The sequence below is a fragment of the Bos indicus genome, chromosome 26, assembly GCF_029378745.1.
Source record: "Bos indicus isolate NIAB-ARS_2022 breed Sahiwal x Tharparkar chromosome 26, NIAB-ARS_B.indTharparkar_mat_pri_1.0, whole genome shotgun sequence".
Taxonomy (NCBI): Eukaryota; Metazoa; Chordata; class Mammalia; order Artiodactyla; family Bovidae; genus Bos; species Bos indicus.
In genome coordinates this window covers 21,628,290-21,644,114 of record NC_091785.1, presented here as the reverse complement: position 1 = coordinate 21,644,114, position 15,825 = coordinate 21,628,290, and the positions used below count along the sequence as shown (strand labels likewise).

The window sequence follows — 15,825 nt, the reverse complement described above, 5'->3', positions numbered from 1 at the left end:
GGTAACTCTGGAGGCAAGTTCTAACTTGAGTCACAGTTGGGTGGACTTTCCCACAACTGGTTGTGAATCTTCCCTGAGGGCGCTCTCAGGGCCTGGGAGAATAACACTGTGGACCTTCTGTTCTTCCTTAAAAACCAGTGAGATGGTTCCTGGGTTCTTCTTGGACTGGTGTTCTTGGGCTGAGGGTTATATTATCTTTTGCCCCTGGGCACGTCACAGACATTTCTTAGCTTCAACCTCCCTTTTGGTGAAATGGAGGCAATGCACATTACAAAAAAAAAAGGAGTGTTGAGCCCAGCACAAAGGCTTGCAACCTATGTTAGCGCCCTTGCCATCTAGCTGGGACAAGGCTCAGGCCTTCTGTTGGGACTCTTGGAAGAAAAATTTTATCAATCTGACTTTGAAGCCTTCTCAGAAACTGTTATTTCAAGGGTAGGTGAAATTTTATCTGTTCCCCTCCCTCAACCTGATCCTCTAAAGTAGGAGTTGCAAACTTAGATGATTACAATTGGCAGGCAGGTAATATTCCCTGGTAGCTCAGATGGTAAAGAATATGCCTGCAATGCAGGAGACTGGCGTTCGATCCCTGGGTCAGGAAGATCCCCCAGAGAAGGAAATGACATCCCACTCCAATATTCTTGCCTGGGAAATCCCATGGACAGAGGAGCCTGGCGGGCTATAGTCCGTGGGGTCACAAAGAGTTGGACACGACTGAGCGACTGAGCACACACACAATATAAATACATAGCAATCTGTCTGAGCATGGGGGCCACAGGAGGGCCTGAGCCCTGCAAAGATAAGATGCTATCTCTCTGCTGGAAACAGTGAAAATGGGGCCCCAGTATGATCTTCTATTTTTTAAAGAGAAGCCAGATATCAGACTTTTGGGGAGAAAAGTCTCAAATTTTAAATGCATTCAATCAGTTGAAACATTTTAAAAGTGGGATGAATGAAATACTGTATAGCTTCCACTGGTAAAGTTCCACCCCTTGCCCTTGGCAGGTTCTGGAGGGAGTGCTCTCCCTTCCCCCAAGACTGGGCCTCCCTATTGCCTCTTGGTTGACCTCTGGAGGCATCTACCAGGGCCTGCTCCTCTCCTGCAGACATGTTGGACCAGTTAAAGGTTATTCTGTAGAAACCTCCACCAACAAGTCAAAAGATGAGTTTCCTGCTCTTAATAGATAATTTTTATTGGTTTTGCAATAAACGTATGAAATAGAAACAATAGCAATAAACCAGCTCAACAAGAAATCGAAAGGCACAGGCCCCCAAAGCCCTTCCCGCCTCTTCTTAATGAGTCTCTAATTTATAGACTGACTAGCAGGCCCACTTTTCTTTTTCCAAGCTTTGCAAACTTTTCCATCTCGGGGGCTGGCGTGCTCTGGGGGCTTTTGCACTGGTTTCCTAGGAGCTGCTGCAATGGAGGCCAGGACATAGATGGCCCACACAGGAGGGGGGTGCACAGCTTTGGGGTTTGGGGTTCTGGACCCAGCCCTGTTTCCTGTGTCTCTGACGGTCTTTCCCCTTTTAAATTTCATATTTATCGATGAGGGGCAGAAAGAGAGTAATCAGGATAAAAACTCATGCTGAAATGACTGAAGTCCACGATTTAACTTTTGGAGAGCCAAGTGACGAAGGGGTAGGCACCGAAGCATCCAGAGGCTGGGGAAGGAGTTTGCCCACGTCTTCTTCCCCCCCACCCCCCACGGCCCTCCGTCTGCTAAGCAGTGCCAAGGGGTGAGGTGGGGGTGAACTTGGTGTCTTTGTGACACTGATGAGACCTCCTGGCTATTGTTCTCAGTGGCAACTCAAGCAGCGAGCTGGAGGCCCTGGGTCCCTGCCAGCGGGTATTTACTTGTGGGGTTGCTGGCAGTGTCAGATGAGTGATAGCTAGAGTCAGAAGGGCTTCGTGCTCTGTTGGAACATTTCCCCTGAGGCCTGCAGCCCGAAGAATAGGTTATCTGTGTTCCCCATCATGCCTCCAAGAGAGAGCGCAGGCCTCCTCAGAGCTTATGGCTCCTCAGGGCTCACGCCTCCACAGTGAAAGGGAGAAACAAGACCGAATGGGTGTCCCTACACATTTCTTGGGGAGCTGGGTGACCCTGGGGTCTGCTTAGCGAGGAGCCTGGTAGACTTCAGCAGGAGGGCAGGAAGGCCTTCGCTGTGGAGGTGTGTGCTTTTGTGCCCTCGGCCAGTTTGGCGCTCCCACACTCCCTTCCTGCCCGGGGTGAGGAAGGAGGGGAGGAGGGTGCCTCTCCCAGGAATTCACAGCCCCGAAAGGGCCTCCGACTTCTCCAGAGCCTGCTCTTGGCCACTCTCCTCCTGCTCACTGCATGTCCCTCTCCTCAGCGGGCTTGGGGGAAGAGACCACTGACTTTGCAACCCACCGCCCCTGAAAGTCCCCATCTATGGTGTGCTGTTATGCTTCGAGGACACAGGACTGTGAACTCGAAATTGTCTCGCCTTTGTCACCTCCTGGCAGGTCTTTAGAGCTCGGGGAAACAGCCGAGCGGTACAAATCGCCCCGGCGTGGTAAAGCCCCCCTTACTCCTGATGGGCTGCCTGACTCATATCCGTTTCCCTGGCAAAAAATAAGTTTTTGTTATTGCTGGCTTGGCAGAAGCACGGAAGAGTGCGCGAGGATCTACTGCCCCATGCATCACTGGCCAAATTGCCTGAGAAATCCCAGCTCTAGAACTTTTCATCGTTGGCTGTGATGTACGGAGCAGAACGGCGGCTCCATTTCCCCCGCGTGGGGCTTAGCAGCACTGGCACTTAGCAGACCTGCTCTGCTTGCAACTCCCAGCAAATGGGGCCTCTCTTTCCCTTCTCCTCCTCTTGGCCCTGATCCCCACCCCCTCTTTATCTTTCCCATCCCCCGGTCTGCTCATCAACCCCCTCCCTGCCTCTACCCAGCAGAGCCATAGCTGGAGAATCAGGAGGAGGCCCACAATGTCATTTCCCCATCACTCTGCAGACAGTTCCACACTAATGTTCTTTTAATGCTGTGATGCTGCACTAATTAATAAGCATCCTGCACAGAGGCCTCGCCTCGCCTCTCCTCCCCTCTCCTCCTCTTCCCTCCCCACCCCTCCCCACCAGCCTTCCAGAAGGCCTCGTGACATCCTGGCAACTGGCAGCCGAGAAAGGATTTCTCTCCTCTACCTGGGCTGCCTGATATTGCTATGAGAGATAACTGTATACGAACCAATAATCTAGCCTGACAATCCAATTTACTGACCAATAGCGCACAATCCACCATGTCATCGGCTGTGGGGAGGCCCATAAATTAGTTCCTAGTAATTTATTCTGATCAATAGAATGGGCAAAGTCACTTGTCTCTTTAATCAAAGGCCCTCTCAGAGATGTCAGGACAGGCAGCTGCGTGGGAGGCAGCAAGTCTCTGTGAGCAACTGGGCGGTGGGTGCTCGGCCCTACACCCCGAGCCCTGGCTTCCAGGATCCAGCAGAAGGCTTCTGAAACAGGGCTGGTGTCAGAGGGACCCACAGTCCAAGCTGCCTACGGTTCCTTTGGCCTCCCCAGCCACAGAACGTTGGCTGCAAAGGAAGTTAAGGGCAGAGGTGGCCAGGGTGGTAGTGAACAAAAGATAGACTTGAGGGGACTACACTGAAGCCCAAGGATGTCTTATCTCTTCTAAATATTCAGAGTCTTCCTCTCCAGGTCACAGAAGCCCCGCCAGCACTTGTGCTAGGGTCTCTGTAAAGAGGAGGTCCATAGCGTGGTGGACCAGAGCCAGGTTGCCTGGCTTTGAATGGCGATGCTGCCATTTCCTAGGTGTGGAGCCCTAGAAAAGCTGCTTATGTCTCTGTGACTTGGTTTCCTCTGCTGTAAAGAGGGGCTAATAATAATGCCTGCCTCATAGGGTTATTAAGAAGATTCAATAAATATATTATACACAGAAAATGAGTATTAAAGTAAATCAGCAAATTAATATGTAAAACATTTAGTGCCTGACACATAGTAAGTGCTGTACAGAGTGCTTGTTAAACAAATACAGAGAGATCAAGGGAAAATGTTGATGTGATTCTCTCTGAAGATGTGCCAAATCCTTGAGATGCTCTACTGCTTGAAAACTTCTGCTCATTCCTACTCACCTTCACCTCTTGTCCTCCTTGTCCAGGATAAACAAAGGAAGAGTCTATTGATGCTATCTCTTTGAAATGTCAGAGAAATTCTAACGGCCTCTGTGCATGGGTCTCCCCCCTTCTCTGGACCCTTGGGCGGAGCCAGTGCATTGGCCTTGAGGAAAGACGCTGACTTTGCCTTAGAGAAAATGAGCCTATTTTTAGGCAGCAAGGAGGGAAAGGAAGCCCTGTTATCTCTGTTGGCTGTGGGGCCTGGCACATGAGGCGGCATTTACTGACATGAGCAAGATAAACAAGCAAAGACACAGAGCCATGGTGTGAGGGGCTGTCCTTTTGGGTTCCAGGCCCAGCCCTACCGGTCACTGGTTGTGGAACTTGGGCAAAGTCACTTCATGTTTCTGAACCTAATTCTGTACCTGAGACATGAAGGGGTTGGACAGGGTGATCTTGGAAGTCACTCCCGGCTCTGATACTCTGAAGTGCTGTGTGGTCAGTGAAGGTGTCTGTTGGCTTCTCTTTGACTTCCTCAGCCCTACACTCCCCACAGTAACAAGCTGAAAGGTTCTGAAACCAAGAGCCAGCAGCATGAGAAGGTCCAGGATATCTCAGGATATTATAATTACTAAATGGATGTCATTGATAGAACAGGGAAGGTGATGAGAGCCAACTCACTGAGGAGAGGGGCTCCTGGGCCTCTGATGCCAGCTGTGACTAGTTTCCTGAATGTGCAAGAGGCCAGGGGCCTGTCTTCTGTCATCAAGGTCAAAGCTAGGACTTCTGATTTTAGAGAACTTCTGGGGCCTCCTTTCTTCTAACCTCCACCCCTCAGGGCTACCTCAAGGTAGGGAACCTATTAAAAGCATAGCTTCATTAAGGCACGGGGCTTCCCAGGTGGCACAGTGGTAAAGAATCCACTTGCCAATGCAGGAGATGCAGGAAACACAGGTTTGATCCCTGGTTTGTGAAGATTCTCTGGAGAAGGGAAAATAAATGCTTAAAGGAATGTCAGTTCATGGTGGCGATGCCATCCTTTTCCTCCACAGCTCCAGTACAAAGTGTGAAGACGTGACCCTGACTCCTGGGGTTGCTGTCCGAGAGGAAGACACAACCTTTCCCCAGGGACCCCCCTCCTGAAGGAAGAGATTCCACTATTCTTGCCTGGGAAGCCCCATGGACAGAGGAGCCCAGTGGGCTATAGTTCATGGGGTCACAAAGAGTCAGACACGATTGAGTGCACTCTCTCACAGAGACACAAAAAAGGAAACTGAGGCAAAATCCACTCAAAATTCCAAGCTCCAGTGACTGTCCCTGTGTCCCCATCCTGGCCTCCCACTTCCCCACAACTGAGCCCTGACATGTGCTCACCTCTGATGGTGTGTCCATCAGAGGTGAGCTGGAGGGCTGGGGTACAGCAGTCATTGGGGTGATGGGGCCAGGTTGGAGGCCTGAGGCCAGCCCAGGGTGGCTGCATGGCAGGTGCACACAGTTTCTGGTGAGCAGGAATCTGGCACCCTCTGCTGACCCCGCGGCGGGAGACAGCTGGTCAACCAGGCTGGGGCTGCAGTTACCCGGAGGGGGTGGGGTGGGGTCCAGGACCAAGCGGCAGCTTACCAGTCAAAAGAGCAGCTCCTCTCTCTGAATAGATCATTTTTATTGGTTTTGCAATAAGCTTATGAGACAGGAACAATCGCAATAAACAAACTGAACAAGAAATCGAAAAGATGGGCCCCGAAAGCTGTTACTGAGCCCTCCTCACCTTCTCTTAATGAGTCTCTAATTTATAACAAACTCATCAGCCTTGTACCTCCAGGGTTCCCTGACGCCAGGCTGGGAACCCACGCCTCTGCCTTGTGGGTGTATGATCAGTCATCCCGGGTGACTGAGACCTGGCTCCCGAAGGAAGAATTGGTCTAGGAGAATCCTGGGACAGGCCTGGAGCTTCAGTCACGGCTACCTCCGGGAAGAACTGGAAGGCGTGGGCCTCCCCCATCACTTACCAGACCTCTTCAGAATGGATGGGGCTAGCCGGCAAGGGTCCGCCTCCTTCAAGCTTCTTCTACAACCCTCTTCCCATCCTTAGGCTACAGATTCAGACCCAGGTACTATGTCTGCTTCAGAATGCCAGAGGAGGGCTTGTTTTTGGAGGCTGGGGTAGCTGGGAGTTTCTGAACCCCTGGACTGTATGCTCCTCAGATACGACTGAAGTGCCTTATGGGGGCTGGGTTTCCTCCTCAAAATGAAAGCATAACTTAGGGAAGAGCTGTGTCTCACGCCCTCCCTCCCAGTAGGCTCTCAGTGAGGGGGTTGCTCTCCGTCAGACTGGGCTTCCATGAGCCAGGGCTGAATCTCTTCCATCAGGAGGGGAGTCCCTGGGGAAAGGTTGTCTTCCCATCGGACAGCAACCCCAGGAGTCAGGGTCACGTCTTCACACCTTGTACTGGGGCTGCGGAGGAAAAGGATGGCATCTCCACCACCCACCGACAGTCCCTTAAGCATTTATTTTTCTCCAGTCCCTTTTGTCACCAGGTGACCCTGAAGCCTTTTCCCAAGGCAGCTTCCTATTCTTCTGCCTGTCCCTGGCTTGAGGTACCTGTTAGCCCCACTGTATTTCCTGGTGCTGTGCATGGGGCACGGCACCCAGGGTTCAGACCTATTTTTTCTGCTCAGGATGATCCCCATTAGGTAGAGAGCTCTCTCCATGGGAGACCAAGTGCGGCCAGGAGGTGTCTGCAATCCTAGGGGTGGCCACAAGATGTCAGTGTGAGGCCATGGAAATGGTTCCCATCCTGGGGCTGAACTCAAAAGGAAGGATAACAGGTTAACACAGCTTGGAGGGGGTGTGTGTATGTTGGGGTGCGGCAGGGCAGTGGTGTTCCTTGCTAGTCACCCCTGTTCTTCTTTCTCTGTCCCCTCTGTAGGTCCCAACCCTTGCCCTACCATTCCACACTTCCTCAAACTCATGCCAGTGCTCCATCTCTTTCCGCTCTGCCCCCTCTCATTTGCATTCAGGAGAGTGGGTCCTGCAGTTCCCTGACCTCCAGCTCTGGGGAGGATGTGGACCTACTGTCCCTGCTGCAGGCACTCCTGTTGGGGGGAGCAGCCGGTGGGTGTGTGGTCCTGTGTGTTACCTGGTGTGGCTTCAGGCCACTGGGTGCTTGAAAGCCTGGGTGTGCTTGCTTGGGGGCTGCCTCTGTGTGTGGGTGTTTGTATGTGTGTGACTCCATAAGGATTTGTATCTGCCACAAACAGAAGTTCGGAACTGGAAAGGTATCTTAGAAATCACCCAGTTCAGCCTCTGATTTTATAGATGAGGAAATAGAGACCCAAAGAGAACAAACCCTTCCCCTAGGCCATGCAGTGAGTTTGGCTAGGCTGTGCCCGGAACCCAAGTCTCCCACCTTCCAGCCCAGTGTGTGCAGGGTGGGGGGCGGCGGTTCCTATCTGGGTGTGTCTCCAGGGCTGTGCGTTTGGTCGTCTTCTGTCTTAGTGATTTACTTCCAACGCGTCCTGGGAAGCTCCCCCAGTTGACTGTCAGCCAGCAAGGTTCTAAACAGACTCAGAAGGTGAAGTGAAGAAGGAATGGAATGGAAAGGAAGAAAGGCGAGGCAGAGCTGTGTGCTTGTGTTGGGTGTGGGTATCCTTGCGCTTCATGGTGGCAGCGCGTGGATGTCAGTGGGTAGGTGTGTCTGCCTCTCAGTATGTCAACATGAGGGTCTGTGTCACAGCCCCTGACTCTGGTGTGTAGGTTTGAGTCGTGTGTGTGTGTATGCACGTGCTAGGACCTGTGTGAGTGGCCTCTGGGAGTCAAGGCCTCTTGGGGAGGTGTTGGTGCTGTGGGCTGGATAGTACGTGAGCGATGGTGTGTGCCAGCCACTGGCGTGTGTGTCAGTGACTCCGGCGTGTGCATCCGTCAGTGGCTGCGTGAGTGACTGTGCATGTCAGTGAGGACAAGAGTGTGTGCGTGAAAGAGAGGCTGCCCCCCTTCTCCACCTCCTTGCCCCCCCACCCGACTGTCTCACATGGCCCCTAGGGTTTCTGTGTCCCCACCCCAGCAGCAGCAAAATCCTTTATCGGTTGAGGCAGCAGCCCCCGCGTCGGGATTTCAAGGTTCCTGTCGGTTCCATCCATCTTCCGGGGCCTCCTGGTATTAGCATTGATCTACAGGGGAAATGGAGAGCGCGGCTGGGTTATTACGCACCCACCCGCCTTCCCTGGGCCGTGATTGAGTGCACACAGAGAATTTTTGAAACATGGCCACCCTAACTTATTCTGTCTTCCTGCCAATAGCATGGCGTGGGTCCAAATTACGGGTCGATACCAGCTGATCTTTTTATGTTAAACTGTGATGAAGTCGCTTCTGTGCGGAGATGGGATTAGACCCTGGGCCCTCTTTTAACGGAGAACTTTTGGGGTGGAAAAGGAGGAATTGGAAAGTGGACAAGGGGAGTGGTCGGCAGGCATAATGGAGGTGGGGAGCTGAGGGCAGGCAGTATGTGCCGGGCGTGCCTGCAGGGCCGTCAGAGCTGACTGCACTGGCCCCCTGCCTCCCGTTCCAGCCTAGTTTCTCCCCTTGTGACCGTCACCGCACTGGGAACCTCCAGGCCCCCCCCATCAGACCTTCCATGGTCAGCCAGTCTGGCCCTCGTGAGGCCCCTCCCTGCTCCCCTCCAAGGATAGAATTCCATTTCCCTCCAGCCCCCTCTGCACCCCCCTCCACACACCTGCACCATCAAACGGGTTTGTCTTTAACCTCCAAACAGGGAACTTTAATTAAAGAGACAGTGACCCCTTTTATGAGTGTGGTCGAGTTGGGTTTCAGGGCCCTTGTCACTAGCGGCTCACATAACGCTAACAAAAGCTTGCAGGCCCCAAGAGGAGCCGGTCTCCCTCGTAGATATTACAGCAGGGGCACAGGGTGGGGATGGGGGGCATGGAGAAGGGGGAGGCACCCCAGTGGTAGCCTAGGTGAAGCGGTCACTGGGTTCGAGGTTGGAGGAGGGGCCTGGGCTGAGGGCATAGACTTTCTGCACAGTACCCTTGGGGCACGACTCCTATCCCTCCAACCATCCGGATCCAGAATGCGTTGGGTGGGTTGGTGGCAACTTCCTTAATGGTTAGGTGCGTGAAAATGTCAGGGGTTCTCATCCTGTTTGCCTGTTGGCTTGTATTATAAAATTGGAAGTAATTTCCAGGAGGAATAGATTAGATAAAACTTACTCTAAGAACAGTCAGATTTTTTTACTCACATATTCAAAGGCAAAGTGATTTTATGATAAAATGTAATTGCTAATAAGTATAATAACAATACTCAACATATGGCATGAAACACAAATTCTGTCCTGAATCTGGAAGTGCAAACACTACACAATACACACTGCTCGGAAGGGAGCTGTCCATCCACTGCAAGAGCTAAATCCAGGCCCCTCTGTGCTTCCTGCTCTCCCTCCCCCACCTCCATCTCCCTTAAAGGTCCCAAAGTGGACAACTATTGGGTTAGTGTTAGGAGTTTGAAGGGCCCTTATCTTACATCTAATCACCTCTTAACTGTTGATTTTTAACTAAGGGCTTCTCTAGGTCCTATAAGAGATGTTTGCTTGCCCTTTGATCTAGTTCTTTGATATCCTTTGTGAATTCTTTAAGCTGGCGAGGGCTGCCAGATCTGCCACACTTATTCATTCAACAAACATCAGGGGCTGTTGAAAGGGACCTGGGGAGTAATTAATTATTTCCTAAACGGTGGGTTTGTCCTAAGTGAGGTACGTTCCCACTAACTAGGGGCTAAGTTGTCAATGATCTGCATAGGGAATTAGCCACCTAAATGGTAAGCTAAGGTTGCCTCTACTGGCAACTAGGGTTGAGCCTAAACCAGCAAATTTGTGGAGGTGGCATTTAAGGCCAAAACAGAATGAAGGGGTTCCTCAGTGCCCCCTCAATTCTATTGCCATACATGGGCTCCTGACTCTTCCTGGTGACACATGCTCTTGCCATGTGGGGACACTTAGGTTAGATGTAGGGACACCTGTGAGAAGACCCACACCAAGGGAGGCGAGCTCACAGACCAACAGAGAATCGCGATGGTATCCTGGATCTACTCACTCGCACCCGTGGGCCTTCCCGGGGGCACACACCTACCCATGTGAGCAGCCTGTGTGTGTGTGTGTGTGTGTGTGCCTGGAGTGCACGCACCCACAGAGAGAGGTCATAGCCCCTTCCCTCCTCCCCGGGGGTAGAGATCTGGAGGCCGGAGGTCTTGGGGAGTAATTGGTTTTGGCGTTTCCTACCTCTGCTGCCCCGGGAAGCTTTCTCTGTTTCATCTTCAGCCTGATCAATCCCCAGTCATGTGCCTTTCCACATGGGCGCCCCCGACCCCCCAACTCCCTACACTCTTGGAAACTTCGTTAGTGCCATTAATCTGCTGACCCAGGCAAATCACCACCTCTTCCTGTAACCCAGCCTCTCAAGCCGACCACCCCCCAGGATCTGCTAAGTACCCCCTCCCAGGGTCGGCTCATGCTCTCTTTATCCTGCTGCTCCGGTTTACCCCTCTTTGTATGAAGGCCTCCCCAAACCTATCACCCCCAATGTGGAATCCTCCTTCCTCCTCATTTCTGTCTGTGTACTCACCAGTTTCCAAGTATTTCCCCAAGTGTGAATACCAGCACTTAGCCCATGTGCCTGCAGCCTAGTGGTGGAGGCTGTGGTCAGGCTCTGGTCTTGGGAACCCCACAAGGAACCGTATTGAGGGCTGACCGTGTTCCAGCCATGATGCTGGGCACTTTACACTTGTAAATCATTTAATCTTCACAACCCAAGGGGCAGGCATTATTCCCCCCATTTTAAAGAGGAGGAAAAGTGAGGGTTGAGAGTTATCACTTGTTAACAAGTAGCAGGGCCAAGATTGGGACCCAGGTCTGTCTGCCTCTAAGACCATGTTCTTTCAGCCATCAGGAAGGGAGGGGACCCCCATCATTGAGCTAGGTTCCAGGTATCCCTCCTAGAAATTTCCTAGGACGAGACCCTGACACGAGGTTTGTCCTTCTTTTTGCCTCTGCTGGAGCTAGGTCTTGAGGTTGGGGTGAATGTAAGTTTGCACGTATCCCCTTTTCCTCTCAGCCTAGAAAGGACCCCTGGTGCCCAGTCCCTTGTTGGGAGCCCCTGGCTGTACCCTATGCCTGGGGTGCACCCCTCTCAGCTGGCTCCAGGCTAATAGAAGAAGGGCCAGCTCCTTCCGTGGCCTCCGTGGCTGATGTGCTGGGCCCATTGTCCAGGCTGGAACAAAGACTGCGGATTTAAGCTGAGTGACCAGGCGGCTCTGCGGAGCAGAAAAGACCGCCCCCCTCGAAGCTGGGCCCAGCCGGGGGCAGGAGGAGGACCCGAGAGAAAGGGGACAGGGAATCTTTGAAAGTAACTAATTAAAGAGCCTTTGCTTGCCCCCTCCCCCTGGGCGCCTAATCTCTCTGGGGCAGCGGCCAGACAATGTGCCCCTCCACCCTGCCCCCCTCACCCGAGGTTTAAAACAAGAGACAACTTGAAGTTAATGAGCGCCACCTGACGGGGGTCCCCTAATGAGAGGGGGCTGCTGGGCAGCTCACACATTCTCTGGTTCCATGAATAGCTCCCTCCACCCCCTGAGTTTTATTCATCTCGGGCCAGGGGCAGGGGGCAGAAAGGAAGGGGGCTATGGGCCTGGAGCACGTGGACTGTGGTGCAGTACGGGAGAGACCCCCAACCCCCACCCCCCGGCTCCTCGCTGTGCCAACTCCGAGGCTGAGCCCTACCAGGCTGTGGTCTGAGACCTGGGAGGCCCAAAGCCTGGCCGGGTGGCTCAGGGCCTGTCTGCTCCGTGGGCCCTCTGTCATTGTGTTGGCTGCTGGCTTCTCCCAACAGGGCTTGGAGGCAGAGGAGGGCTGCTTGTAGTGGGGACTGGGGTTAGGAGTCAGGGAAGTGGGACCGAAAGGCCCTCTTGCACTCAGGGCAGTCTCTACCCTCTCCACCGCATCTGCATCACTGCCCAGTCCTGGTCTGATCTCTGATTCCTTGTCTCTGGTTCCTATCTCGCCACCCCTGAAGCTCCTCTCTGACACCCCATCTCCTGCTTCTACAGGTCTCTGCCCTTTCCTTGTCACCGATGGTGGCTCCTCTCTGAGTCGGAGAGAGGAGTCGTCTGCTCCCAGACGGGGTGGACAGCTTGTCAGCCTCAGGAGACAGGCCCAGCCCTTGGAGAATGTGCCTGGGTTATGCCTCTGTGAGTGTGTAACAGCCTAGGGAATTGGAAAGTGTGGAAACCATTTTGGGAGACTGGAAGAAGTGGCAAATGACCCCAACTCATTGCACCATGCTGCCACCTGCCCCAGATAATTACCTAAATGTACTGCCTGTCCTGAAACACTACCCCAACCTGCACTGGATCTCTCAGTGGGACTTAGAGAGTGAAAGATCCTGACTCAGATGAGGAGTCTGGGAAACAGGGACCCAGGGCAGCCTGGTCTTTGCTCTCAGACCCAGAGATGACCAGCATGGGCTCTTCAGAGCCATGCCACAGAATCCCCCCACTACCTCTCAGAAGGTGGGAGCTGCAGGGGTACCATTTAAAGGGCCTAGCATGGTGTGAAGTAGAGGGGAGGGAGGGAGCAGACAGAATGGGGGTCTCCAGCCAGCAGAGAGCCATGGACAGAGGTGACTAATTTCCCAACTACTCATGGTGAAAATATCACATTTCATGCTTTGTTGCCGACTCATAGAAAAATCCTATTAAAACCATGTGGATTATTTATACAGTTTAAACAAATGATGATCAAAGATTTTACACATTTTGAAAAGAACCCAGAGTTATGCAACTCGGCTGGGGGCTTATCCAGAGTGTGGTGGACAAGTGCAAGCTCTGGGGGTGTCATGGCTAGGGGCCTTGTGAGGGGAAGGGTTGGGGCAGGCTTGGAAGGCTTGACCAGGGGGTAGTTACAGCTGTTATGTCCAGCAGGGGGCGCCCTCCCTCCAGAGTTGATACCCCCTCCCTCCACTTAATCAAAGCCCCGCAGATGGGTGATGATTTCCTGTCCCTTTTGGTCTGTTCAGGGCCATGTGTCAAATTCTTCTGGAAGTGTAGTTGTGAGGCATGTGTGTTTGAGGGACTGTGATTGTGTGGAATTGGACTTTGCACCTAGACATGCTGTGTGTAATCTTGAATGCCAGGCCACGATCTGCATATGGGTCAGTGTGGGCATGCGTGAAAGTGGTAGATAGGCCCCGTGTGTCTGTTGGTTCCTTCTATTATTGTATTTTATTTTTGTTGAAGTGCAGTTGATTTACAGTTGTACCAATCTCTGCCATACAGCAAAGTGACTCAGTTATACAAACATAGACATTTTTTTTTTTTAATATGCTTTTCCATTATGGTTTACCACAGGATATTGAAGGTAGTTCCCTATGCTATACCCAGAGATCAAACCCAGATCTTCCGCATTGCAGGCGGATTCTTTACCAGCTGAGCCACAAGGGAAGCCCTACATATATAGACCTTCTTTTTAAAATATTCTTTTCCATTATAGTTTACCACGGGATATTGAAGGCAGTTCCCTGTGCTATACAGGAGGACCTTGCTGTTTATTCCTCCTGTATATAATAGTTTACATCTGCTAATCCCACACTGCCCGTCCTTCCCTCTGGTTTCTTCTATTATTTACCTTCCTCTTAGTCCCATCCTGAAGGCCTCACCATCCTACAACAAGCCTGGCTTGCTGCTCTTGCACACACATTGGTATATGCGTGCACACACACACACACACACACATACACTACACTTGTGGTTGAGAGGCACTTCCCAGTGGTTTAGCTTGGGGTGGTGAGCGGTGGTAAGCAGCTGGAATAAGTACAGGCACCCCTTTGGGGAAGACTTTGGGAGACCCCAGCTTAGAAGGCCTTACCTCAAGCTATGACTCCCCACCTCAACTTTGAAGGGCTTGCAGGAACTCCCTGAATTTGTGCAATCCCAGCTTCCTTGTGGGGTGCAACCCCCCGCAAGGCAGAACCCCGCCCCCCCCCCCCCCCCCACCAAGGAAGGGTGAGCTAAGTGCTTGAGATCCCTGGTTGGAGGTTGGTCTAGAGTCCTGAGGTGAGAACCTGGAGCCCAGCTCAGCTCAGGGGCTGGGGGAAGGGGGTTAGAGGGAGAGGTGGATGGTGCCTGAGGCAGGGACAGAACGCCCTGCGTCCCATGCCCATGCCCCCTGTGCCCCCTGTCCCTGCCCACCAGGCCGTCCTGCCTCAGCAGTTTTATTACCCACAGGGAGATAAAGCCCCAGGGGGAGGCAGCCTGTTCTGAAGGGGAACGTACCCCGCTCCTCCCATCAAGCCTCAGGGGCCGGCCAGAGCCTCTCTGAGTTTCTGGTCTGATGAATCCCCAGGGGGCTCATCTGGGGCTCCCCTGGAGAGGTCCTCGATAGTCCAGGAGGTCCTTGCATAGGAAGGGGTGGGGAAGCACCAGAGAGAGAGGCAGGGTGGGTGTGGGGGAGGGGGGTCTTCCCTTGACAGGGGGAAGGAGGAAGTTTTGTTGTGGTAGGGGTGGAAATGATAGGAAATGGGAGGCATCTGCCTCCCTGGGGACCCCCCATCTAGGAGGGGGATAGTAGGGATGGTTGAGGACGCCTCGCCCGGAGTGAGTGCTCAGGGGGATATCATTTCTTCGCCCTTGGTTTGCTTACGTATTTATTTCTCCTTCTCAAAGCTGGCTCCACCAGGGACGTGCGTGCCCAGGGCCTTGTAGCTAGCGAAGGAGCAAGCCCTGGTCTGGGGGTGCTTAATCATCTCATCATGGAGACCCTGGCCTATTTGTTTTCCTCCTCAACTCTCTTTCTTCTTTTTTTTTTTTTTTAAGAAAGAAAACTGGCTACACTGGGGAGCCTGCGATAGCAGCGAGAACAATCGCTTGTGACTCAAGCATCCATCACGGACCGAGGTCCTAAAGCTGGCCGGCCCGGAGGAGCCGCCACCACCACCACTGCCTTCACCACGGTCTGCACTTTATTAGAATTTATACGTTGCCCCGATTGAGGGGGAAAATAATTAACACCCCTACAAATACATCGTAAACAAAATATTTATTAGAAATAAATAACTCATTTATTTTACATATTTCATTTCAACAATAACATTACCCAATTTATCATTTAACATTTTTGCAAGACAACTTAACGACTACTTATTAGCATTTCCATTTTTCACCCGCGCACCATAAAGCACGGTGCTCCCCAAATGGCCTGGCACAGGCCCAGCCAGGAGCTCAGAAGACCCCGGGGAGGGCTGGGAACCCCTAGATCCCCCTCTCTCTCATACGTGCAAACATACACAGGACAAGCATCCCATGACAAGTCCTTGTACAAGTACTTGTAGTCACTTTCAGCCATAGACGCTTTCTTCTTACCTAAACCCACTGAGCTGCACCGCCCCCACCCCACGCCCGTGTAGACACCCCCAAGAAAGACACACACACACACAAATTGGTATCCTGCCTGATTCCTAATATTGGACCCAACATTCATGCACACCCACATCCAAATAGACTCCCGTGGCCCATGGTGCCCCTTTGCTCCTGGACACGGTCACTTGGCTTAGCACTCTGCCAACCTCGCATTCATGCGTAATGGAGAGAAATCACCACCTCTTCCCTATTCCTCCACAAGAGGTGGGGTGGGGCATGGGACGGAAGCCCAGGTGTGTGATCTGAGGC

General features: G+C 52.5%; 1 long non-coding RNA gene across 1 annotated transcript in view; it reads left to right on the top strand.

The window, feature by feature from the left end:
* Positions 1–210: 210 nt before the first annotated feature.
* Positions 211–15,825, top strand: part of LOC139179910 (uncharacterized) — a 56,442-nt gene continuing 40,827 nt past the window's right edge. The window contains exons 1-2 of the long non-coding RNA XR_011564210.1: positions 211–432; positions 14,974–15,110. This is a non-coding gene — a long non-coding RNA (uncharacterized lncRNA). The remainder of the gene's footprint in view (positions 433–14,973; positions 15,111–15,825) is intronic.